This window comes from Triturus cristatus, chromosome 2_2, assembly GCF_964204655.1.
Source record: "Triturus cristatus chromosome 2_2, aTriCri1.1, whole genome shotgun sequence".
NCBI lineage: Eukaryota > Metazoa > Chordata > Amphibia > Caudata > Salamandridae > Triturus > Triturus cristatus.
Genome location: NC_140582.1, coordinates 911,434,253 through 911,460,735, shown reverse-complemented (window position 1 = coordinate 911,460,735; position 26,483 = coordinate 911,434,253).

Below are 26,483 nucleotides of genomic sequence, written 5' to 3'. Positions count from 1 at the left end.
TAATCTACAAGATGTAAGGTGACTGCACACATTGCAGAAAATGTTCTACTACACATTAGTACCAACATGTTTCTCTCAGAATGATTCCTAAATGCATACAGACTCACTGTGTGATTCTAGACAAACAACATTATCCCTTGCATTTTTTTACCAAAACACATGTTATAATCTAGAAGGAGTATTGCATATTAGTGTAGAAATTTGAATCATTTTGCAAATACATAAATGACTGGTTTCTAATTCTACCAAAACATGAAAGCAGCACAGTTATCTGTCTGCAAACACATGAAAAACACAAATGCTTATCACAGGATGGTTTTTAAATGCCCACACACTGACAATAAGATTCCACACACAAAAAAGTACTCCCTGCACTTTAGCAGGAGAAATACATTAGTGTGATTACAATCAAAATGGACCACATACACCCCCTCACAATTAAGAAACTCACATTTCAAGTTGTTTTGTAGATTAAGAAGTATGTCAGTCACACACCAGATTTTCTTATACAGAATCTCTGCACTGTGCACCTGACAGCAAAACTAAAGAATGGCAATGTTTCCCTCTCATTTTCCACATATATACATGTAAACACCAAATCACATTCCTTCCCACATTTATTCAGAATCAAGCACACATTTCTATTGGTTAAACATTTCAATCCTTTCCAAATGACATACATTTGAACCCTACCCCCAATCTGCCTTCTGCATGTTACCATAGAAACAGTTCATGGAACACTTAACTGAGCACACAGGTCACAAGTTCAGCACACAATGTTGCTAATCAAAACAGCAAGTGTGCTTGACTTTTCAACATATCAGCTTATCATATATAATGTTCCTTTCAATCAGTTTTCGTTAACCAATAAGAATCATGCGTTTAAAAAACAGAAACATGCACCCTAGTTTTCATTGTAGAACGTTGTCAAACAACCAATCATTTCTTTTCTTTTTTCAAAACTGCATCTTATCCACCATTTTAGAAAAATCTTACTTTTCAAACTGCCATTTCATTTAAAGACCATCTGAGTGGGGGGCAAGATGGCCGCCGAGACGCCGTAGTGGATGGTCGCACCCTGTAACCCTCCTGACTGGGAAGATGAGGTGTACTACGTGCTCATATGCTTAGATTGCAGACTTACAGATTTGCAGATTCACTGATCTACTACCAAGCTAAGTTGATTTAATCTAATCTGCTGTGGAAAATTTGCCTTTCTTACTGGGAGAAAAGAGCACTCGATACTGATAAAAAGCGATGCTGAGAGAACTCACTGGCTTGCTTTTTTTGATATGTGACTTTCCACAAGAGAAAAAGTGGGCTCTGCAGAAATATCTGCACAAACACTGTTCAGCTTTGATTTCCCATTCGCCCCTACCTGGAAGTCGCTATTGGAAAGTTGCTTCAAAATCTATGGCTACAAAACCTGCACTTTACTCAAGGAAGAATCGTGACTGAGACGATTGGAGCCGTGACTCTGAGGTGGAGGAGGATATGGATAACCTCGGGGCCCCAGCGCTTAATTTAAGAGGGAAAGCACGATCTAAAGTGCAGCAAAGGCGAGAAGCGGCAAAGGAAAATAAATTAAAGAAAATACGTGAAAAAGAGGAAGGAGGGAAAAAAAAGAATGTGACTGTCCCAGTGTCAGCTATTGTAAGGAGAAGAGAGGAAGCAAAACTCACCGCTGGGGAGGTACTTGGAAAGGAAACTGCACTCCGCCAGATGACCATAGTTGAGACTTTTTTGCCCGCAGCAACACCAGTAACGACTGACCAAACAACTTTGCAGTCGAATCTGCCACAGGGAGTGAGAGTCCCCACGTTGGTGAGCCTGTGCAGGATGTTGCAGCCTGCTGTGGAGAGGGAACCGTTTGAACAGGCAGGAGCAGATGGGGATGGTACCTGCATGCTCGAGGTACAGCCTCTAACTGAAGTTACAGAGGCAGCAGAAGGCGGAGACTTTTCTACTGCTGTGGAAGTGGGCGGACCCAAGCTCTTAAAGGAGAAAGCCACAATTCATTTGGCACCAGTGGTATCTGGAGTTAAAGGGCCAGGCGCAGAACAAAGCCTGGTGGAGGATACTGTTGTGGAAAAAAGTAATTCTGAGGCTGCAACTAAGTTAATTGAAACAGAGCTAAGGGTTGATAAAGATATTAACTTGGATTCAATTAATAGGAGGGATGCAAGCACACGCAAATTACCTGATGCACTTCCTGCCTCTCCCAGTGATGAGGTTTTTTTCACTGGTAATGACGAGGCGGATGATGAGGAAAGTATGAATGGAGGTCTGGGATCAACGACAGACACGGAGTCAGAGACGGAGAGTTCAGATGATGAAACAGTGAATACTGACACGGGAAGTAATGAGACTGTATCAGGGACTGACTCTGAAAACTCCTCAACTCCTATTAGTAGTGAGATAGAGCCTATTGATAAAGAATATAAGGATTCAGTTCAAAAAACATTGCAAAAAGACGTCTCTTCTAGATCAAAGACAAATCCTGAGGGCAGTATCAGATCTGTGGAAAAAATTAAAACTAAGAGCAAAAAAAGGAAGTCAAGCAAACGAAAAGGGAAATCTAGACAACAGAGATTGTCAAAGGAACACAGAGGCAATATGAAAACAGTAGTAAAAAAACTAAATTTGGATAAGATGGCAGAGAATTCTGGAATACCGGCAGATGAGTTTGTAAATGGTGAAACTCTGGACTCTGCGGACCGTGGAGCGGATGGTGGTATGTCTAATTTTGAAGTCTTATTTACAACATTAAAACAAATGCAGAGTGAGGCTCGCATTGAGAGCCAAAAAGCAAAGTGCAGGGCTAAACAGGCGAATAGGAAAATACAATCCTCCTTGCGTAAGGTCAGCAGGTTGTATGAGGAGATGGCTGAGAGAGTCTCTGAAGTAGAGACTAGAACCGGGAAATTAGAAGATGATATGGTCAAAGTGAAGGATGACAGAAAAGAACAAGATAAGACTACGGCCGACATGCTATGGAAACTCGAGGAATTTGAGAACAGACAAAGACGCAACAATGTTCGCCTGATTGGAATACAGGAAGGGAAAGAAGGAAGTGATGTTCGGGGGTATGTTGTTGACTTATTAAAGGGTGCCCTCCCAGAGTTGTCTACATGGGATCTTGACCATGAAATACAAAGGGCGCATCGTTTTCCTCTGATCCAGAAAGCAGCGCAGAGTAAGCCTCGCGCAATACTTCTATACGTGGGGAATTTTCTTCTGCGAGAAGAGATAATTAACAAAGCAAAGCCCCAAGCTAAATGCAAATACAACGGCGTAGAGTTCTTTGCACGTCCTGACTTTTGCCACACCACTGTGGAAAGAAGGTGGAGGATGAGGCAGCTCATTACCCCATTTCAAAACATAGGTTGTGAGGCTTACCTTCTGTATCCCGCTCGTTTGAAGATTGGAGTAAATGGGAATTTTAACATTTTCTACTCTGAGATACTTGCACAAGAATATCTTAACTTTCTGCAAGACCAACGGAAAACAAGGCACAAGGAGAATGTTGAGAATAATGATCATGCAGTAGCTCTTAGGGATATTCCCCAAAAGAAACGAAGATAAATATAATATGGAAAATAGAGACTGTGTAAAGTAATTTTTGGGGACGAAAGCTACATATGAGGACTTATTTAAAATAATAGAGGAATCTGTTTGCTCAAGGTCTATGAAAAATGTATTTGATGTTTTACTCCTCTTTATCGGATGGTTTTCTTGAGTTGTAGCTTTTTCTGCTTCAATAAGTAAAGATTGGTATTAATATAAGAAGAGTTGGGGTAGAGGTTGAGCACGAATAGGGGTGGTATTTGTTGGACATACACTGAGCACAGTAAGATGAAGGGAAAGTTAGGGGGGTTTACGGGTTTGACATCCAGGAGGCAAAAGTCGGCCAGACATAGGTCCGTTGGACCTATTTGCCTGTAGGGGGGGTGGGACTCTGAGGGTGGGCAGTCTGGGGTGGGGTTGGGGATGGGCAGGGAAATGGACAGGGCACAAAGGTACAAGACACTTAAGAGGATTTGACAAAAGTAATTTGTATCAACTGTATGATATGGGTAGTGACACTGAAGATGTGGAAGACAATATTGAAATTAACAGGGAAGTCTATTTATGCAGTGTGCTAGGCCTAGTATTGTATATCGTTTCTAGAACATTAAATAAAAGCAAGCAGATAGGGTCTGAAGAGAACTGGCTGGGAAAAAAAAAAAAAAAAAAAAAAAAAAATGAAAAATGTCTATTAGATTAGTGACATGGAATGTATGCGGCCTAAATGATGTAACGAAAAGGCAGAAGATAGGAATACGGCTACGGCAAATGAACGTAGATTTTGTGTTTCTTCAGGAGACACATGTAATGAGTACCCATGAGATATATCTTAATCAGCTGGGGTTTCAATTAATAGTTGCTTCTAAACAAGGAGTTAAACAGAGAGGGGTAGCGATTCTATCGAGGGATAAAAATGTAGTAACAAGGAGAAAGTTAAGAGATAATTGGGGGAGATGGGCGATGGTTGAGGTACTATTAGGGGGGGTGTGGACAACATTAGTTGCAGCATATGGTTCTACACAGGACGATCCAGAAATTCTGCAATTTTTGGATTCTGAGTTGGCAGACTGGGCCCCTCGAGTTATTATAGGTGGAGACTTAAATATTGACGGAGTGGAGGGTCTAGGATCAGGCTCAATAAGACAGTATAAGGGGAGGAAAAAAAAGGTCTACAAGGCCCTTACTGATCTTTTAGAAAATAATACATTGCGAGATGTCTGGGGGTCAATCAGATCGAAACAACTCGGTTATACATATTATTCAGCACCGCATCAGATATGCGTTAGGCTGGATTACTTCCTGGTTTCCAATGATTTAATTAGTATAGTGGAAATTGATAGACTTCCTCGGATACTTAGTGACCACAATCCCCTAATCCTAACGATAAAGCAGAGTGGGGGAGCAACAATAAGAAGGGAGTGGACATTCGAAAGGGGATTGCTTTTAGATGATGACTATATAAAACATATGTCTAAATGGATTACTGAATTCTTTGAATATAATAGAGGAACTGCTGCAGTTGGCATAGTATGGGATGCCTTTAAGGCAGGAGCACGCGGTGAAACGTGCAGTTATAGCGCCTTCAAGAGGAAAACAGAAAGACTGCAATATAAGGAGAAAGAGGGAAAAGTACTGGAGGCAGAAGAACAACTTAATAACTGTGTAATAAGGGGAGAGCCGACTGAACAACTCGTAATAGAATTACTGAAGGTGAAAAGTGAGGCAGAGGAAGAACTTGCTAATAGAGCCGCAAAGCAATATACAATCAGACGGGAGAGATGTTACGAGTTCAGTGAGAAAATAGGGCGAGTCCTTGCTATACGAACCAGACAGATAGCGGCGGCAGGGACGATTAAGGAAATAAAGGATGAAAAGGGACAACTACATTCAGATCCAGAAGAAATTCGGGAGGTCTTTAGGAAGTTTTACCAATCTTTATATGATGAGAAAGATCCCAGTAGTATCGATAGAATAAATGAATATCTCCAGAACATTGAGGTAAAAACTATATCCCCTGAAGATGCAGAGGAATTAGAGACCGTATTGGACGAAACTGAGATTAAAGAAGCAATGACTGCTCTACCCTCGGGGAAGGCTGCTGGACCTGATCAGCTACCGATCGAGTTTTATAAAACTTTCTGGGGATGTTTAGGTAATAATTTAACTCAAATGTTTCAAGCTGCACAAAGTGGGGTATCCATTCCCAAATCCTGGAGCGGGGCAGATATAGTATTAATTTTAAAGAAAAGCCCCCGAATGAACCAGGGTCGTACCGCCCAATAACATTGATGAATAATGACACCAAAATGTATTCAAAGGCACTGGCTGCAAGATTTGCAAGAATTATTAGTAACCTGGTTAGTGATAACCAACATGGGTTTATTCCTGGTAGAGGGACAACTCACCATATTAGAAAAGTTATAACTTTATTTGATGTGGCGGAAGTAGCAGGAGACCCGATGGCAGTTATGCTTTTGGATGCGGAAAAAGCATTTGATCGGGTCTCCTGGCAGTATTTGTGGCAGACCCTAGCTAGAGTTGGGATTAGAGGAGGCTATTTGAAAGCAATTCAGACTCTATATATGGATCCAGGTGCAGCATTAAGGATAAACGGGGGTATAACTGGTCAATTTAAAATCAAGAGAGGAACTCGTCAGGGATGTCCTTTCTCTCCCTTGCTATTTGCCATCTATATGGATCCCTTAATACGGAAGATAGAATCAGCACCAGAGATCACCCCAGTCAATACAGTTCTTGGGCCATGCAAGATATTAGCCTATGCTGATGACGTTGCGGTGATAACACCTTGCCCAACGGAAGCAACTACATTTGTAGAGGCCGAGGCCTTAAGATTTGGACAAGTCTCAGGGTACTCATTGAACGCGTCTAAAACCCAGATTATTAAAAACTCTTTTACACCTTGTGAAGATAGAAGAGTAGTGCCGGCAGGGAAATACCTCGGAATTAATATTATGTCTAATTTAGATAGTTTGGTGGATAATAATATTGCCCCAGTAATCGAAAAGGCAAGAAAAGATTTGGATCGTTATGAGAACTTACATTTATCATTAGTTGGGCGAGTTAATATTATTAAAATGCTGATCTTACCCAAACTGTTGTATCTTTTTAGGGCAATCCCTCTTCTAATTGAAAATAAGTGGTTTAAAATTTGCGAAAGTATGGTAAATCGTTTTATTTGGGCTAGAGGTAAAACCCGGAGGGCATTGAGGTATATGTCCCTTCCCAGGGAGAGAGGGGGGTGGTCACTGCCGGATCTAAAGGTATATTATTGGGCTGCAGCAATACAAGGAATGGCTGGATTAATTGGGGGGGCTGAGATGGATGGATGGGATAAGACAGGCTCGCTGGCTATATATGGTTTAGCTCTGGGTACAAATGCTGAAAATATTTTTTTAAGATTTACTGATGGAAGTTACTTTAAAAGAACACGTTTCAAGATAATTATGGCGGCCTACAGCATATGGAAAGGATTTTCCAAAAAAGTTGGAATAGGGAAATATAGTGTATATACTAGACTCAAAAATAATCCCTCATTACCTAGGGCTGTGTTCTCAGGAATGGTATATGAGGAATGGGAGAGTCAAGGTATAAGAATGATTGGTGATATGTGGGATGATAATGGCATCTTACAATTTATAGATTTGAAAAACAAGTATATGTTAAACACAAATCATTTCTTTAAATACCTTCAAATAAGGAGTTGTATATTAAATAAAAAAGGGGGAGCTCTAGGCTTTGGGAGGAGTATAATGATGGATCTCATACAAAAAGGTAATGACTGTACTATAAAAAGATTTTATTTAGAAATGACAAAGTTAAAAAAGGATGATCTTGACAAATGGATAATTAAATGGTCCTCAGATTTAGATATAGCTAGAGAAAGAGATATTTTCTCTGAATCACTTGAGATGGGATGTAAATTACTATGCTCAGCGTCTCTTCAGGCCCAGCACTACAAGAGCCTGTATCACCTGTATTATACGCCATGGAAAATTGCTCAATGGGGGGCTGTGTCGGGCATCTCGTGTTTTAGATGTGGCAGTATGGAGGCCAATTTGTTACATATTTTCTCTACTTGTCCACACTTAGATAAGATAAAACAAGATATCGGGAATTTTTTCCGGAATGCCTTAGACACAACAATAGAGTTGGACTCAGCAACTATTTTGTTGGGAATATCCCCCAACGGACAAATTAATTGTAAATATTTTCTGTTTGTAGCAATGTCGATTTTTAGACTGCTTGTGGCCTCAACTTGGTTAGATCCAAATCCTCCTACGTATCATCAATGGCTAGGAAAAACTTTGTCAATACAAAAATTGGAAACAGCTATTTACTCTAGGAAAGGGAGAAAGGGTAAAAAGCTGGGTATACAAATCTGGGGTCCTTTGATTCAATGGAAGGCTGGAACTGAATAAGGTATTTTGAGGAATGTATGTATTATGGAATGTTAACATATATTATTTGTATCCGTATATATTATGATAGGATCTGTATGTAGTATGTATAGTGTAATATTTCACTTTCCATTTTTCTTTTGAATATGTAGTTGAGTATGTGGCTGCCTTATGAAACTTATTGTGCCTTGTCCATGTAATGGGGGAGGGGGGGGGAAATAAAATGTGGGGAAAATTTTTTTTCAATAAAAATATTAAAAAAAAAAAAATAAAGACCATCTGAGTGCATCCAGACCTCCCTTCAAGATGCTTAGAGTGTGGATTGTGGGACACATCTATATTTTTTGAAGCTCAAGGTATGCAGAAAACAAAGGCATTCACAAAGACCTAGGTTTGCCAAATGTAGACATTAAAAGGATTGGACAGAGAGGGTTAAAGTGGCACCAATTGATGCCATTGGTAAAATCCTTTTTGCATCTCCAACTCCTTGACCTCCCTGTGGTGGCAATGACCAAGGCACTTTGACAGGGGTAGCTCTGGAAATGCTTATAAAGAACACCTTTGCAGAATTGATGTAACTTTTTCCCCAAACTTCCTTTGTCTATTCTAACATATGCCAAAGGCAGAAATGGAACTGGTCCAATCATTTTTGTCCACAGATTGAGAAAGCTAGGAAACATGTGAATAAATCTGATTCTGCTTTTCTCCGAGACTATAGAATGGGGTCCATTTACAATAACAATCTGCGTTTTCATATGCAAGACATCTATAGGAGAGATGGTGTACATTTTACTGATGAGGGTAACAGAGTCTTCCTCAACCACTTTAGACTCTGTATAGGTACTTACTTATAAGTACCAAAAACTCTCAATGAACACTATCATTTTTTTTTGCTTGGAGTCGCGCACCCAACGCGTTAGGAATCGCACACCCTCCGCGAGAGAAATCGTGCACCCAACGCGATAGGAGTCGTGCACCCAATGCGTGCACACCAGGGGGACGCGCTAAGAGCCGCACTGGATGCGCGACTCCTAATTTTACTGTAAAAAAGAATAGCCTCTATCACTAATTTTTATTATCCCCAGGGACCGCATCCCCCGGGGCTTATAAAAAACGTTGGGGACAGTGGGGGGAGCCCCAACGTCCCCACAGTCCCAGCCGGCTCCCCGGGTCCTTCGGGAGCCAGCATTGCTTTTCCACATGGGGAGCTGCTGACATGCAGCTCCCCGTGTGGAAAAGCAATATGGTTTGGATTTTGAAAGAGAGAGCAGGTTTTTGCGATGAAGAATTGGCTGTTCATTTAGGCTGAAAAAATGTATGCATCTTTTCTGTCTGCTTCAGGGCTTATTTGCAATATCTTGAGTTTAGAAAGTGAAAAGTCACTGCCTTTTTAAATAGCCTCGTATTTTAATGCAATGTGAAGTTTTGTTAAGGTTCAAAAGAAAAAACGTGTATAGTATTTACAGATTTACTGATGTTTCTTTATTTTTTTTACAGAAGAAGGTGCCAGTTGACAAAGAAGAAATGCGAAAGAACGAAAATATCTCTGATTTGCCCACTGAGGCTTTGATTATTGTTCGCATATTATGTTCATCCATATGCGCAGATAGTGAATAGATATTCATGGAGTATATTCATTTAGAGCCCCGCCCACTTGGGCATTATTGTTAGGGCATAGATTACATCTGTCGGTCACTATGTGTTACTTTTTATTTATCATGAGTGATCTGTAATTATTTATGGTAAAGTCCATTCTTTCACATGCCGTCGTCTGAGTTGAATTTTCACATCTCAGACGTTTAACATGAGGTTTATTTTAGCTAGCATGTCAACGCTTGGTGAAACGTTCTAATTCTTTAATTCTCATCATGAATAGTAACTTGATCATCTTTATTTAGATTATTGTGATCGGCACGAGTCACTTACTGTGTAGGATATCATTGCACCTTCAATTGCTTGTCTTTATTGTTCAAACTTAGCGGCTACGTGAAGTAACGTAGAACCGCCCAGTCTGTTTTCACTGTTGTTTGCAGTCACATGATTATTTAAATGTCACTTAGCAAGATATCACAATACTCGTGAAAAAGGGAATTATTCCCAAAATGCTCGAGTTGGTCGGCGTCCTTGTTTGGAATAAAATCACTGCCTTAAAAGCATAAAGTTGTCCGCAGTCTCCTGTTTTGGAAAAGGCGAGAATACTGTGCATCGCTGATATATATCAGTCATCTTAGTCGGTTATGCAGTCATCCTACTCACTCATGAAAAAAGTGAATCACACTTACATTTACTCACTTACACAATTATCCAACAACACCTCATTTATTCAAACACATAGTAATTCATAGTTAATATGTTAAAAAATCACAATTATACACTCATTCATATAGTTACTCTCACAATCACTGACTCTTACACATACTTATTTATATACACCAACTCTCACTTTTCTTTACTTTGTTGAAGATGTAAAACTAAAACATATATTCGCTCACCAACACACAAATAAATACACTCAGTCACCCAAACAACTGTTTCCACATGCACTCTTGAACCTATGCACCTAGTCAATCAACCATTCAAACATCTATGCATAGAGTTACACACACCCCATCCAACCACACACAGACTCAGTGTCCCATACACATACTCACCCAACTAATCAATAACTAATATAAACACTCATGTAGTTAATGACCAAATGATGAAGCATGTTATACAACAACAGAATCGGTGCTGCACACATTCACATAGTTTAGTTATTAATCCATGTATTAAGTGAGACACTTTTAATTACTCACTTAAACAGACAATCAGACAGTTACTAAATCCTCCATCCAGACAGTTATATATCCACTCAAACTTCAATACAAATTGGCATATATTTAATACATATTTAAGTTTCAAACTAAACCACATTCACTGGATGATGTCATCAGTGATGTCATTTGAGATGTCATTAGTGATGTCATCAGTGATGTCACTGACCATGTCATGAATGATGCAATATGTGACATCATCAGCAGTGCATTGCGGGGGCGCGAGTTATAGTTAGCAGAACTAACTATAATGGAGGAATTTCTATGGTTTTGTACGAGTGAAATGGCCAGCTAACTATAAAACCCCTGAAACCTATAGTTTTTTCTGTGAATATATATATATATATATATACATACATATATAAACATATATATAATCTGCATATCTATATAAATACAAATATAAATGCATGCATACATATACATATGCATATATGCATACATATGAATGTTATGTACATGAAAGTTTGAAAAACACTAATACAAGCTAAAAAGCCACCTAATTACAAACAGAATTGCTTTAACTTAAACGAGGGCGAGACCTATTGAATTTTCAATGCTTGTTTACTTTGGTTCCATCAAGAAGGCATTCAGATGTGTCACACATTTGCCATATATTCTGAATGGTAGCACTCTTGTTGCTCATTAGATCACTGTAGTAAAGCTACTGCTCACCAGGGAGATCTGCTGCTGGTATTCAAAGTGCATGTTTCAGTCTGCATGTCAGAATTTTTTAATTAAATAGAAAAGGATGAGAAGTCACTCAAAATGTGCCCTAATTTTTCTTTTTTCAGCACTAATCATAATTTCCATGGCAAAATGAACCCCCTCATTGTGTTCCTTTTAAATTAAACTACTCACTCTCAGTAAAGTAACTCTCAGAATTTTTTAATGAAGTAGAAGAGGATTTGAGAAGTCAAAATGTGCCCTAATTTTTCTTGCTGCAGCACTAATCATAATGTCTATGGCAAAATGAACCCCCTCATTTTGTTCCTTTGCAAATTAAATGTTTTAAGTGTTACCACTTTATTCCAATCAAGATGGCTTCAGGTGTGCCATACTTTTGTCATAAGTAAGGCGGTTAGAGCTCTAGTTGTGCTTGAGAACACTCTGGGACATTCTTTCATTGGGCTATACTTGGGCTACGTCTGGGTGATATTTGTGCTACATTTGGGCTCTTTTGTCTCTGGTGGCCATCTTGGGAGACTTATTTGTTATGAAGTGTTCTAATTTCCTCATTTACTACAGTCTCCTCAGTAGGAATACTTTCAGTTTTTTACTTTGATTCCATCAAGAAGGCATTCAGATGTGTCACACATTTGCCATAAATTCAGAATGTTAGCACTCTAGTTGCTCATTAGATCACTGTAGTAAAGCTACTGCTCACCAGGGAAGTCTGCTGCTGGTATTCAAAGTGCATGTTTCAGTCTGCATGGCAGATTTTTTTAATGTAATAGAAGAGGATTTGAGAAGTCACTCAAAATGTGCCCTAATTTTTCTTTCAGTAGCACTAATCATACTTTCTATGGCAAAAGGAACCCCTCATTGTGTTCCTTTTTAAAATAAATGTTTTAAGAGTTACCACTTTATTCCAATCAAGATGGCTTCAGGTGTGCCATACGTTTGTAATAAGTAGGACTGTTAGCGCTCTAGTTGTTCTTTGGAACACTCTGGGAAGCTGCAGTACAACACAAAGGAATCAACTGACAGTCTCTGCCCTTGTTGGATGTACATGTTTTTCTGAGAATGTCAGACTTCATTCTCACATGACTGAGAAAGATAGTGTGAATTTACAGAAAATATGCTCTCAGTTTAGCTTATAGATCACCTTCCAAACCTCTGTGGAAAAAGCATGAGAAAACAGTTTTCTCTCAAACATGATTCATGACATCCCAGCAGAAGGCTTTTTCACCTTAGAACATACCACAATTCCTAAAATAAGTATGGTACCATCAACAAATGAATTATAATGTAACTAAATTCTTAAAACCTTCTATTAACTGCAATGCTTTTTAATGAGAAGCTATCATGTATATTGGTCCCTAGATGACTGCCAACACTTCTTGGATGAAGTGCTGACAGCCAATCAGATCTCACGATGAGATGTGTGGTTAGGCTACGCCCAGATATATATGTAATTTTACTTTTGATTTTCTCAGGAACTACTGAACGGATTTACACCATTTGAGCAAAAGGCATGACTCTGAACCAAGGTCTACCTTTCTGCCAAATTTGGTTTTATTCAGTTAAGCAATTCGGGCTGTAGCTGCAACTAAAGGTCCCTATGGAATATTGCATGGGGAAAACATGTTTTGGGACCCCACTTTTTTCTCGGCCCCCACTTGACAAATCACCCTGAGACTTTCAGGATAGGAGCGGACCAGAGCGGGCCACGAGTATTGAAAATTTCACGAAGATTCGTCTACCGGTGCAAAAGTTATTCTAAATAGAATGTTGTGGATTATAGGTCCTAACTATAACTACCTAGTGGCGACCGCCAGTAGGTTATATATATATATATATATATATATTTAACCAAAGTCCCAAGCTTTGAGAAGGCACACGAGCAGCTCGCCCGCATTCCTGCATTTTTCATTGCCTTGCCATTCCGATAATTGTAAGTTCAAGCCCTACGCGTTTCAAGGTTATTGACCTCTTCCTCAGGGGCTGGCTTCTTTTCATGGCGCATCTGACGTCTCTTTATATGCGTGCATTCCGCTAAGTGCGTTACCAACTGCACACTGGGACATGTAGTCCCAAGAGAATTATTAATTACCCTCAGTGGGTTCAAAGCGCCAACTATTTAAAAGCATTTGTTGCATCCTGTAGTAGGCGGACGATTAGCAAGGAAAAAGTCTTAGTAGTGTGTGGCTTACTGTGCTGTAAAGGTCTGGATATCGTTACCAAACTCAGCCTCTTTCTGCAAAGATGGTGCTCTTCTCCACGGCAGGGATGCCGCTTTGTAATGTATTTCACCAAAGTCCCAAGCTTTGAGAAGGCACACGAGCAGCTCGCCCGCATTCCTGCGTTTTTCATTGCCTTGCCATTCCGATAATTGTAAGTTCAAGCCCTACGCGTTTCAAGGTTATTGACCTCTTCCTCAGGGGCTGGCTTCTTTTCATGGCACATCTGACGTCTCTTTATATGCGTGCATTCCGCTAAGTGCGTTACCAACTGCACACTGGGACATGTAGTCCCAAGAGAATTATTAATTACCCTCAGAGTCACCTCTGGCAGCGACCCACTAGAGGACCGAAAATTTTGAGAGGAGGGGCCCTGCTGTCCTACAAACTACATCGACCACAACTCTGTGCGAGTACACGCCTTGGGGCGTGACTACAAATCAACGCTGAAAGTGCGGCGGGAGGCTGGGCAGCTGGGCCTCTCCGTGCCAGTGAGCAAGGGCTAGGAAGCCCGAAACATGTTTGGCTGAACGCTGTAGAAGTGAAGCTGTTCTCCCTGCAACTTGCCAATAAAAAAGGTTTTATTACGACCGTGTGTGGCGCCTCACCTTTTGGTCCTCTTCATATGGATGTATTGCGGCCCCGCCCTGGGTCGCGAGGTGCCCCGCCGCGGACGAGCGGCTCCTTCGTTGTGTATTTCCTACAACGTAAAAAGGAACGGCGTAACCGATTTTGGCTGAGCACATTGGCAGGGATTCAGAGTCACCTCTGGCAGCGACCCACTAGAGGACTGAACATTTTGAGAGGAGGGGCCCTGCTGTCCTACAAACTACATCGACCACAACTCTGTGCGAGTACACGCCTTGGGGCGTGACTACAAATCAACGCTGCAAGTGCGGCGGGAGGCTGGGCAGCTGTGCCTCTCCGTGCCAGTGAGCAAGGGCTAGGAAGCCCGAAACATGTTTGGCTGAACGCTGTAGAAGTGAAGCTGTTCTCCCTGCAACTTGCCAATAAAAAAGGTTTTATTACGACCGTGTGTGGCGCCTCACCTTTTGGGCCTCTTCATATGGATATATTGCGGCCCCACCCTGGGTCGCGAGGTGCCCCGCCGCGGACGAGCGGCTCCTTCGTTGTGTATTTCCTACAACGTAAAAAGGAACGGCGTAACCGATTTTGGCTGAGCACATTGGCAGGGATTCAGAGTCACCTCTGGCAGCGACCCACTAGAGGACTGAAAATTTTGAGAGGAGGGGCCCTGCTGTCCTACAAACTACATTGACCACAACGCTGTGCGAGTACACGCCTTGGGGCGTGACTACAAATCAACGCTGCAAGTGCGGCGGGAGGCTGGGCAGCTGTGCCTCTCCGTGCCAGTGAGCAAGGGCTAGGAAGCCCGAAACATGTTTGGCTGAACGCTGTAGAAGTGAAGCTGTTCTCCCTGCAACTTGCCAATAAAAAAGGTTTTATTACGACCGTGTGTGGCGCCTCACCTTTTGGGCCTCTTCATATGGATGTATTGCGGCCCCGCCCTGGGTCGCGAGGTGCCCCGCCGCGGACGAGCGGCTCCTTCGTTGTGTATTTCCTACAACGTAAAAAGGAACGGCGTAACCGATTTTGGCTGAGCACATTGGCAGGGATTCAGAGTCACCTCTGGCAGCGACCCACTAGAGGACTGAAAATTTTGAGAGGAGGGGCCCTGCTGTCCTACAAACTACATCGACCACAAATCTGTGTGAGTACACGCCTTGGGGCGTGACTACAAATCAACGCTGCAAGTGCGGCGGGAGGCTGGGCAGCTGTGCCTCTCCGTGCCAGTGAGCAAGGGCTAGGAAGCCCGAAACATGTTTGGCTGAACGCTGTAGAAGTGAAGCTGTTCTCCCTGCAACTTGCCAATAAAAAAGGTTTTATTACGACCGTGTGTGGCGCCTCACCTTTTGGGCCTCTTCATATGGATATATATATATATATATATATATATGTATATATATATTCACTGAAAAAAACATCGGTTTCAGGGGCGTTATAGTTAGCTGGACATTTCCCTCATACAAAACCCTAGAAATTCCCCCGTTATAGTTAGTTCAGCTAACTATAACTCGCGCCCCCACAATGCACTGCTGATGATGTCACATATTACATCACTCATGACATGGTCAGTGACATCACTGATGACATCACTGATGACATCTCAAATGACACCACTGATGACATCACTGATGACGTCATTCAGTGAGTCTGTGTTTCTGTAAAGTTTTAATATGTTTAATATATATATAGGGAAAGGCCTGTTGAAGAATGAGTGGGTGCACAAGTGTGTGAATGGATGATTTTCTAGGTGCGTAACTGACTCTATAAGTGAGTCATTAAATGTATCTTACTGCAGACTAGTGACTAAACTGTGTGAATGTCTGCATGTGTCTGTGTGTTGGTGTATAAGTGGCTACATGGTTTTGTGAATAGCTATATTAGTGTCTATATGGGTTATTGATTGTACCTTAGAAATTCACTGAAACAAAACAAAGGTTACAGGGCTGTTGAACTAGGATATAGGATTAAAAAACCTTACATAATCACTGAAAAAAACAAAGGTTACAGGGACTTTATAGTTAGGCTGATATTTCACTCGTACATAACCAGAAAAATTCTGCAGTTATAGTTAGCTGAGCTAATTATAATTCGCTCCCCCGCCATGCACTGCTTATGACCCCACATATTGAATCACTCATGACATGGTCAGTGACATCACTGACGACATCTTAAAATTTCCTAACATTAACCGCTGTATAACCTTTGTTTTTTTTGAGCGAATATATATATACATGGGTGGTCCCCAGGGGGTCTGTGGGTGGGGCTGGAGCCCCCTCACTCAATATTTTTAAATATAGCCAAGGGAGGTGGCGGTCCCCGGGGCTGCAGGGTGTCACGCAGGCCCTTGCATTCCTTTTTCTTATTGCCCCCGGGACCTGGCCCACCCAGGGGCCTAAAGTAAACAAAGTGTGGGAGCCCACGCTTAGTTTTTTAAACATTTTCTGCCGGATTCGTAGATTCATTGCAAATCCTGCTGAAAATTTAAAAACAAAATGCTTTTTTGGGCCCTGGGGGTGCCTGTGGGACCCCCTGAACAGACCTAGGGTGTCAAGGTGTTTCTACCCTGCCCCTTTTTCTTGTTTTTTAACACGAGATGGCTGCAAACACTTCCTGGTTTGAAGTGCTGGCAGCCAATCAGATCTCAGGCACAAGATCGGGCGGGTTTGTAGATCCATAACAGCCACAGTTGTATATCTGAGAAATCTCTAAATTTCTCAGAAACTACCCAACGGATTTACACCATTTAACAAAAAGAGTGCTTTCTGGACCAAGAGCTACCTTTTGGCTAAATTTGGTGTAATTCCGGTCAGCAGTTCGGGCTGTAGCCGTGTCTAAAGTTTCCTATGGAAATTACCAAGGAGAAAAGGCATTTTGGGACCCCCGTTGTGGAATCACCCTGAAACACAGCAGCTGAAGTGAGTGGCGTATTAGTTTTAGTTTTGAATATTTCGTGAAAATTCGTCAAACAATGCCAAAGTTATTGGCAAATCAAAATCAGATTTTTGATCGAAATCAGGTCCTAACTATAACTACCTACTGGCGACCTCCAGTAGGTAATATGTATATATATATATATTCACTGAAAAAACCATAGGTTTCACACATGTTATAGTTAGTGGAAATTTTACTGATAAAAAACCAATGAAATTGCCCCGTTATAGTTAGCGCAGGCAACTATAACTCACGCGACCACAATCCTCTGCTGATGCTAATACTGTATTTAGACACTTATTTGCCCATGTCTTCTTCCATACATTTTTAGCTATACATATATTACAAATATTTTTTTTTCATAAAGACACATATGTCATCAGCAGAGGATTGCGGTCGCGTGAGTTATAGTTGCCTGCGCTAACTATAACGGGGCAATTTCATTGGTTTTTTATCAGTAAAATTTCCACTAACTATAACATGTGTGAAACCTATGGTTTTTTCAGTGAATTTGCAAGGTTTTTTAAATGCTAATTCCTAACTATAACGTGTGTGAAACCTATGGTTTTTTCAGTGAATTAGTACGGTTTTTTAAATGCTAAGTTTTTTTCCCTTATAATAAGCCCTGTACATTTGGTGGCCTACGGCCACCAAAAGCACAGGGGGTGGGGTAAGTGTGGATAGTGTTTTTTTCCATTGTAATAAGCCCAGCCCAGCACATTTGGTGGCCTTCGGCCACCAAAAGCACAGGGGGTGGGGTAAGTGTGGATAGTGTTTTTTTTATTTTTATTTTTTTACCGTACGCTTACCGTAAGCGTACGGTAAGCGTACCCCGCGAAATTGCCGAAAAAAAAATAAAACCGTTTTTGCACTTGGGGGATGTTTGGGGACTCCCTCCACATGACTATGTGGGAGGGAGTTGTCAAAACAGCCCCTTTACATGTTTTTGGGCTTCCGATTTTAAAAATCTCTCTCAGTGCGAGAGACAAAATGGCGGCCGCCGCTTCCTGGTTTCGGCCGATTCGAATGTTTACTAAGATCTAAGAGCCAATCAGAATCGCGCTCGCGCACGCCACCGTACGCTTACCGTAAGCGTACGGTAAGCGTACCGTAAGCTGGCTCAGATATATATATTGATTTAAAGGCTATTTTCTCAGAATCTACTGAACAGATTTACACCAAACCTACAAAAGGCACTTCCTTGACCTAGGGACTACCTCTCTGCCAAATTTTGAGTAATTCTGTTCAGCCATTCGGGCTGTAGCTCGTTCTAAAGGTCCTATGGAAAAATGCATGGGAAAAACGCGTTTTGGGACCCCCCTTTTATCTCAGCCCCCGCTTGACGAATCCCCCCGAGACTTTCAGGGTAGGAGCGGAGCGTAGCGCCCCACCTATTTTGAGAAATTCGCGAGGATTCGTCAACCGGCGCCAAAGTTATTCAAAATAGAATGTTGAGGTTTTCCTATGGAAACGTGGTCCTAACTATAACTACCTACTGGCTATCGCCAGTAGGTAATATATATATATATATATATATATATATATATATATATTGCCACAACTCAAATCCTTCGTCGTCTGCTGCTGACAATCAAGAGCGGACCCAAAAGTTAGTGCAGATTTTATTTTATTGACCGCAACTAGGTCATGCCATAACGCATTTCGGCAGTCGCCTGACTTGATCACATATACATGTATAACCTACTGGGGTCGCCACTAGGTAGTTATAGTTAGGACCTATTTTCCATAGGAAATCCGCAACATTCTATTCCCAATAAGTCTGGCGCTGGTTGACGAATCCTCGCGAAATTTATCAAACTTTTGGCCATCTCAACTCCGCTCCTACCCTGAAAGTTTCGTGGTAATTTGTCAAGCGGGGGCCGAGAAAAAAGGGGGGTCCCAAAACGCGTTTTCCCCATGCAATTTCCCATAGGATTTGTTGTCGCAGCTACAGCCAGAACCGCTGAATGGAATGACACCAAATTTGGCAAAGAGGTAGTCCTCATTTCAGACTCGTGCCTTTTGCATAAATGGTGTGAATCCGTTTAGTAGTTCCTGAGAAAATTTGAGTTAAAAGTACATAAATATCTATGGCCGGGGAGGATCCGCGGACCCTACCCGCACCGTAAGCGCACCCTCCCCGAACCAAGCGCGCACCCTCCCGATCGCGCGCTGAATGCTAATTGGCTGTTGAGTGTCTGTCTACATTCGAAACCAGGAACTGTTGGCGGCCATTTTCTGCCTCGGTAGAAGCGAGGTTGAAGAAGCAAGGGGAATAAGTGTGTAAAACATATAAAGGGGGCAGAGTGGAAATACTCTGACCCTTTAGAGGTGCTTAGGGGGTCCTAGATGGAACGCACATCCTCTCGCGTTGGGTGCACGGATTCTCTCGCGTTGGGTGCACGGATCCACGGAAATTTTTTGGGGAAAAAAGACAAGAAATCATTGGTTGTAAGACTACTTTCTACACTGAAAGGTAGGGTGTATATTTCTGTTTTTTAAAGGTATGATTGGTTGACAAAAACAGATTGTAAGTAACATTATATATGATAAGCTGATATGTTGAAAAGTCAAGCACACTTCCTGTCTTGTTTAGCAACATTGTGTGCTGAACTTGTGACCTGTGTGCTCAGTGCAGTATTCCATGAGCTGTTTCTATGGTAACAGGTAGAAGGCAGATTGGGGGAAGGGTTGAAATGTATTTCAGTTGGAAAGGGTTGAAATGTTTAACCAATAGAAATGTGTGTTTGCTTTTGAGTTTAAGTGTGAAGGATTGTGATTTGATGTTTACATGTATATGTGTGGAAAATGAAAGGGAAACTTTTCCATTCTTTGTTTTTGCTGAGAGGTGCACAGTGCAGAGATTCTGTAAAAGAAAATATGGTGAGTGACTGATATACTTCTTAATCTACAAAACAACTTGAAAGGTGAGTTATTTAATTGTGAGGGGATGTATGTAGACTATTTTGATTTTAATCAGACTAATGTATTTCTCCTGCTAAAGTGTAAGGAGTACTTTTTTTCTCTACAATCTTATTGACAGTGTGTGTGCATGTAGAAACCATTCTGTGATAATCATTTGTGTTTTTCATGTGTTTGTAGACAGATAACTGTGCTGTTTTTATATTTTGGTAGAATTAGAAACCAGTCATTGTTTATGAATTTGTGAAATGAGTTATGTTATGTTTCTATACTAAAATGTAGTACTTCTTCTAGATGAAGAAATGTGTTTTGGTATAGTGCAAGGGATAGTGTTGTTTGTCTAGATTCACACAGTGAGTATGTGTGCATTTGGGAACCACCGTGAGAGAAGCATTTGGTAACATTGTGTATTTGCTGACAGATAACTGGTTTAAAGCCTGTCAAGTTTTAGTAGCATTAGAAGCCAGTGTTTGCTTATGCATTGATAAAATAAGTCATGCTTTGAGACTAATGCGCTGTACTTTAATATGTAGATTGTATGTAGTCTCCTTACCACTTGCACAGTAGTGAATGAGTTTTGGTAAGCTGCTAGGTATAGTGTTGATTGTCTAGAATCACACTGTGAGTCTGTGTGCATTTGGGAACCACTGTGAGAGAAGTATGTGGTAATATCGTGTATTTGCTGACAGATAACTGTTTTAAATCCTATCTTGTTGTCAAGTTTTAGTAGCATTAGAAGGCAGTTTTTGCTTATGCTTTGATTAAATGAGTCAGGCTTTAACACAAAAGTGCAGTCCTGAAATATGTAGATTGAGTGCAGTTCCCTTACCACTTGCACTGTAGTGAATGAGTTTTGGTAAATTCCTAGGGATAGTGGTGCTTGTCTAGAATCACACTGTGAGTTAGTGTGTATTTGGGAACCACTGTGAGAGAAGCATTTGTTAACATCTTGTATTTTCTGACAGATAACTTTATTAAAACCTGTCATGTTGTCAAGTTTTAGTAGAATTAGAAGCCAGTTTTTGATTATGCTTTTATTAAATGAGTCAGGCTTTGACAAAAAGTGCAGTCCTGAAATATGTAGATTGTGTGCAGTTCCCTTATCAGTTCCACAGTAGTGAATGATTTTTGGTAAAGTCCTAGGTATAGTGGTTGTTGTCTAGAATCACACTGAGTCTGTGTGCATTTGGAAACCACTGTGAGAGAAGCATTTGGTAACATCGTGTATTTTTTAGCAGATACCTCTTTTAAAACCTGTCATGTTGTCAAGTTTTAGTAGCATTAGAAGCCAGTCTTTGCTTATGCGTTGATTAAATGACTCATGCTTTGACACTAATGTGCTGTACTTAAATATGTAGATTGCGTGCAGTACCATTACCTCTTCTAGACTAGTGAATGAGTTTTGGTAAACTGCTAGGGATAGTGTTGCTTGTCTAAAATCATTCTGTGAGTCTGTGTACATTTGGGTAAGGATTGTGAGAGAAGCATTTGGTAACATAGTGTATTTGATGACAGATAAGATAGAATTGGTCATGTTGTCAAGTTTTAGTAGCTTTAGAAGGTATTGTTTGCTTATGCATTGATAAAATTAGTCAGGGTTTGACACTAAAGTGCAGTACCATGTACTATTCTCTTCACTGTGCCAGAACTGAAAATGTAAAAGTTTTACCCAGGCACTAAGCTAGCAGTAGTCTGATGATTTAGTCAGATTCCAAGTACTCATGTTGTGAACCATACATTACCACATAGATTGTTTCAAATGTCTATGTAGTATGCATGCAGTCTTCTAACATTCTATACACTTGTCTTTCACATTTTCAATTCGCTAGTCAGTATCCATACACTTCCAGGAAACACCCTGTAACTCCCTTTACAGTCCTCTAGTGACCCATTCAGCATCATGTACTAATCCATTCACTGTGCCAAAACCCAAACACTTATAACTTCACAAAGATACTATCTTTGGAGTACACTAATCATTCAGTCAGTGCCTAAGTGTTCATAACACTGAGCCAGGCCTTAGCATATGGACTGCTTCAAACCCCTATCCACTATGTATGCAGTCTTCTAACCACCTAGACACTTGTCTTTCACACTTTCAATTCCCTAGTCAGTATCCATTCAGTCCAGCAAACAGCCTGTCACTCCCTTTGCACTCCTCTAGTGACCCATTCAGTACCTACCAAGTACTAATCCATTCCCTGTGCGAAAAGCTTACCACTTATAAATTCACCTAGGCACTCTCCTTACTGTACTCTAATCATTCAGTCAGTACTCAAGTAGTCATGCAGTGAGCCGGGCCTTAGCACATGGACTGCTTTAAATGCCATGCAGTATGGATGCAGTCCTCTAATCACCTACACCAGTGGTTCCCAAAGTGTGCCCCGCGGCACCCTGGTGTGCCGTGATGAGAAGCCAGGGGCGCCGCGCCGCCGCGCAGGATGTGGGAGATTTCAGCCGCAGCGCAACACTCGTTGTAACAGACTCCGATGCAGTACCAACGCTCAGATACCCTGCAGCATTGGAGAGGCACAGCGGGATGGCAACCCTCACACCTTCAGCCCTTCATGAGCTGTTAAGAGGTGTTTGAAGGAGACTGAGAGGGAGGGGCTGCAGCTTCAGGCGCAGGGGCATTTATTCAGATGCAAACAACCCAGAATGCGTCATGTGTCATGTCTCTGCAATTTAGAGGGGCCTCACACATTCCCTTTCTGCCCAGGGCCCCAAAAATCGTAGAACCGGCCCTGATTGCACGTGGTTCTCTCCAGAGAGCTTAATTCCTGTTACTAAATTGTAAGCAAACCTCGGTTCTTCAAACATGCAGTCTATAATGTAATAAAATAAAGACATGGCACAATCGAACCCACACTGATTAACGAAGTATGGAGGACAATCAGTTAAATCAGTTCTCTTGGAGTATCTCCTTTAAGTACTGTACATCACAGTGGGGGATGGCAAAACTAACATTTTAGAAAGAGAGCCTGTCGTCTCGTTGTCTTGCCCAGGAGGGGTTGAGGAGCCCTACCCCACCAAGATGATACTAGAATATGTGGATCCTGTTCCCCCCCAGTGATGGCTCCTGTCGCCCCATGTGGTGGCTCCTGTCCCCCTCCAAAACCTGTGATGGCTCCTGTATCCCCCCTATGGTGGATCCTGTCTCCGCCCTGGGTGGTTTCTGTCCCAGTCCTGGAATGGCTCCTGCAGAGAGGGTGAAGTTCTTGATGTGCCTCTTCTTAAAAAGGCTCAGCTCAAAATTAATATGAAAAGGTGAGCGAGTGAGTAAGTGGGTCGAAGGGTTGCTGGATGGGTAAAAGGGTGGATGGATGAGTGAAAGGATGGATGAGTGAAAAGGTGGATGATGAGTGAGTAAGTGGGAGGATGGATGAGTGAAATTATGGATAGATTGATGAATTGATAAGTGAAAGGGTGGATGTAAGGATGGATGGATGAGTGAGTGAAAGGGAGGGTAGGTGGACAAAAGGATGAATAGATGAGTGAAGGAGTGAAAGGATAAATGGATGAGAGAAAGGATGGATGAAGGATAGGGTCAATGGATGGATTAATGAGTGGATGAGTAGATGGATGGGTGGGTGGGTGGATGGATGGATGGAAGGATGGCTAAGTGAAAGGGTCGATGGAGAGAGAAAGGGAGGATGGATGGATGGATGACTGAAAGGGTGGATGGGTGCAAGGATGAGTGACCGGGTGGATGGATGACTAAGTTAAAGGATGGCTGGATGGGTGAAAGGGTAAATGGCTGGATGGATGAGTGAATGGATGGATGGGTAGAAGAGTGGATGAATGAGTGTACAGATGGATAGGGTGAAAGGGTGGATGGATGGATAATGGATGGATGAGTGAAAGGATGGATGAAGGGATGGATGAGTGAAATGATGGATGAAGGATACATGATGGATAGGTTTGCAAATGGTTGAATATGTTTGCATATGGCTGGGCTTACTTATATACTACTGCGCAACCTCCTCTGATGTGTCTGTAAAACTTACCTATTGTCCTGACACCTGCCTTTTAGAACTGCACCGGCAGGACCCAGCACACTTAAAACACTGGGTAGATGGGATCTGGTGAGCCATCTTGGGTTCATCAGAGCCCACCCCATGTAAACTTCTTGTAACGCCACAGAGCTCCTTGAGCCTTTCTCTAGCAATTGAGTTGTACTTTATAAGATCTTTGTGATTGCAAATAAAGTTTTATGATGGTGATGGCTACTCTCTGAATCCTTCATCACGTCTAGGCTTGATTCTTCATGTAGACCAGTGGTTCCCAAACTGTGCGCCGCGGCACCCCGGTGCGCTGGTAAAAAAAAATGGTGGGGAGCCACGGCCAACTGCCAATTAGGTCAAGGGAGCCATGGGTCAAAAAGTTTGGGAACCACTGACCTACACAGTTGTCTTTCACACCTTCAATTCACTAGTTAGTATTCATACACTTCTAGCAAACACCCTGTCACTCACCCAGTGTGTCTCCTTATAGTACTGTAACCATTTAGTCAGTTAGCATGTAGTCTTTTAGTGAGGTAGGCTTTAGGGCATGAACTGCTTCAAAGTAGTATGCACTATGCATGTAGTGTTTTAACCATCGTCACACTTGTGGTTCAGGGCTTTAGTTTCTTAGTCAGTTTTTATATGAAATGTGTTTGTACAGTAATGGAATAGTATAAATTTGAAAGTTATTAATATACATTTATTTGTGATTCTTTTTTACAGATACAGAACAAGAGTGTTTCTCATCTGTTTGCACTCTTCTCGTGCAAGATTGTTTGGATGAAGGGTCCTTAGGTGTTTCATCATACTTGCTGTGCAGCACGGGTATTTTTTGTTAGGATCCCCTCGTAACAGAACTCTTTTGCAAATCTTGTGTGTGACGAAGGTGGCATTGGTCTTTGTTTGCCCCTCAAGAAAAGTAGAAAATTTCCACATCATTGAAGGAAAACAGTGTGGGCGTGGTGCATCCTCCAAAAATTCATCCTTAGATTCGGTGAATATTTTAAAGCGACAACATTTACAGTTTTTGTAAGTTGAACTTATAAAATTTTGTTAGCTGTATGCATTTTATATATCTGTGATTGGTATCTTGTTTGTTTTTTGAAAATAGAATGTTGGTTTTTTTTTTAACAATCTTTGAGATTGTTTTTTTTTTGCCCGCTGTTAAGTGATGAGTACGATTGAAATCACTATTTTTAGTGAACTTTAATATATTCCGTGAACAGCAAAAAAGGCAAAAAAATTACTTTGTGGAAATTATGCTGTGTTGTAAAAACTGCTTTTTTCCTTTTCTTTCACAGATCCAAATTTTAAAATAAGCAATTTTTATGAATTTAGATTGGAATGAAAATGTGAAAAAAATGTGTACCATTTTTTATTCCTATTACTGTGAAGGTAAGTTTAACTAAGTCTCAATATTCAGAATGAGGAGGTCTGCAAGAAGCTACAAAGTTGAAACATGGTTCTAAAAACACTCTGTTTATACCTTTGTAGTTTTGAAATCTGACCATAATCACATATCATGTGACATGCAAAAAAAGAGATTTGAGGGGTTCATATTATTTCCTATTTTAGCTATTGAAGGACCGCAATTATTTCAATCATTCTTCTTTGAACATCTTTGCAGACAAAACTCTGTGCTTACCTTTTATCATTCGCAAGGAATTTTAAAAATGGAAATATGTCACTTTTTGTAGCATAGTTATTGTGTAAGATACTCTTTCATATTTACAAAGAGAGGAAAAGGCACTCTGTGCACTTTTTATACTCCATGTAAATACAACCTCATCATGCAGACCACTTTGTGTTGAAAGGGTGTTCTATAAGTGTTGTTGTGCATGATTGCAGTTAATACTCATTGAACAAGACACATGTCTAGATTTGTCAGAAATCATAAATCTCGATATGTGTGTGAATGGTGCACCATTCAAAAAATTGGTGTAGGAGAGCACAACAAGGAGAATTGTTTTAATTTCTTCACATTTTTATATCTTCAATGCATGCTGAAATGTTCAGTATACATTGAAGGAGAAAAATGCATTTTCTCATTGTTTATGTGCAGGAAGGTGTGTCTTCCTGTAGAAAAACAAACAGCACATGACACAGAAATCCTTGCACTATGGTGCAGGGGTGCCTTTGTCACCACGTGGCTGCAGTTTAAGCATCTGTGCAGACAGGAGCATAGATTTGCAACATATTTATGTACATATGTTGCATCCCTGTGCTTCGGAAGTACTACAGCACACTGCAGTTAAACGGGTTACTGTGTGATGCTGCAGCACTTCCTCATAGTTCTGCACTTATACATTCACCATACGCTACTAATGCATTAAT